This window comes from Nicotiana attenuata, unplaced genomic scaffold (assembly GCF_001879085.1).
Source record: "Nicotiana attenuata strain UT unplaced genomic scaffold, NIATTr2, whole genome shotgun sequence".
Lineage (NCBI taxonomy): Eukaryota > Viridiplantae > Streptophyta > Magnoliopsida > Solanales > Solanaceae > Nicotiana > Nicotiana attenuata.
The window spans coordinates 260,297-262,301 of record NW_017670938.1 but is presented as its reverse complement, the minus strand read 5'-3'; positions in this window follow the sequence as shown (position 1 = coordinate 262,301).

Below are 2,005 nucleotides of genomic sequence, written 5' to 3'. Positions count from 1 at the left end.
AAAAGAAGCTAGCCTAAGCTATGATCTATGAATTACAAAAAGGGTCCTATCTATGTCTTCTAACTTGCTCTTGTGTTGCCTTGTATTCTTCCACTGGAACTCTTGCGTTGTCGCCTTGCATTGTGATTGGAGATATTTCGTCGTTCCTCTGCGTGATGCTAGACTTGTTGCAGTTTGAAATGTGTGCCTCTATTCTCCAGGCGAGCTCCTGACTGCTGTTCTCCAGGCGGGCTCCTGACTACTGAAACTTGAAACGTATGCCTCTGCTCTCCAGGCGGGCTCCTGATTGCTGAAGTCTTAAGAGTATTCCCTTGTTCTCCAGGTGGGCTCCTGATTGCTGAACTTGAAAAGCATTCCCTTGTTCTCCAGGTGGGCTCCTGACTTCAACAAAATAAACAAAGAAAATTTTCTGCCCCTGTTTGGTAACTGGGTACAGCATGTTATCAAATTAAAAGCTAAAATTTGAATTGCACTTCCCTTGTTCTCCAGGTGGGCTCCTGACTGCTGAAACTTGAAAAGTATTCCCTTGTTCTCCAGGTGGGCTCCTGATTGCTGAAGCTTGAAAAGTATTCCCTTGTTCTCCAGGTGGGCTCCTGATTGCTGAAGCTTGAAAAGTATTCCCTTGTTCTCCAGGTGGGCTCCTGACTGCAACAAAATAAACAAAAACAAAGAAAACTTTCTGCCCCAGTTTGGTAGCTGGGTACATGGGTAAGTGTTAAACTGAATTATTCTACCAACTATTATAAGAATTTGAAAGCTAAGTCCTATTATCCAGGGAGGTCCTGATAACTTCTAATAATTATGAACCTAAGTTATATCCTCTAGAGGTATTACCCCCACTACATTTGTTGTCTAAAACGTCTTAAACTACTCCCCATTATCCAGGTGGGTCCTGACAACTTCTAGTTAAAAGATAGTTTTAACCTAAGTTATATCTACTGAAGGTACGACTCCCACTATATCTTATTATCTGAAGCGAACTTTAAAGCTACATCCCATTATCCAGGAGGGTCCTGAAAATCAAAATTCAAGTCTTATCTTATGAGTGCCAATTCTACGGCTGAATTATACTATCCTACAACAGTATCTTGCTATCTAAGGGAGATCTTAAAACTATGTCCCATTATTCAGGAGGGTCCTGACAACTCCTAATTGAGTCCTATCTTAAACAGGCAACTTTGAAACCAACTTATGTTCCTTGGGGTACATTTATGCTAAATTATGCTACTCATGATTGCTTTGAAATTTAAACTAAGTCCCGTTTTTCAGGAGGGTCCTGAAAATTTCCAGTCATACCTGTTTGGGTGTTACCTTTCCTTACGGAGGGTTCCTCCGAAATTTCTGCCCCTGTTTCAATCAAAGAAAAATCTTGTCAATTTTAAAAATGGTGGCTAGTTGCTAGCATTCTTGCTAGGTACATCCCTGCTGCTGGGCTTCACTCCGTCCCGCTTTCCTGGCCTTGCCTTGAATCCCCTCGACTTCCTGACCGAATTTCAACCCCTTGACTCTGATGACCCAAGTGTTCTGTCCCATATTGTTGTTTTTGTGTTTCTGACCCCTCTTTTGAAACTTTGCTTCCTCCCCACAATTATCGATTGATCCACCGGTGACACTTCCAGTGGTCCTTTATGACTTACTTTGCTTTTGACATCTTTGATATACTCTGGCCCTGTCTGTACAACTAGGAAGCTGGTAGTTAGCCTTGACATTTCTTCCTTTTGTTTTGAACAGAACTGACACTGAAACATCTTAAAGATAGACCTCGAAAGAATGAAATGCAACGACCTCGAGGGTTAAGGATAAGGCAAATCCGAGAACGGATGATTTGCAATGAAGAAAGAAGAGAATGAGACTTATCTGAGTGGAACAGCTGGTACCATTGAGCATGCCATTCATTTTGGATTAACCAGCCCAGTCTGTCTAACCAATCAACTTTCAATCGTCACATTTGTCGTTTCGGACTTTCACAACCTGATTTTCACCCAAACCCAAACCTTGCTCGTCT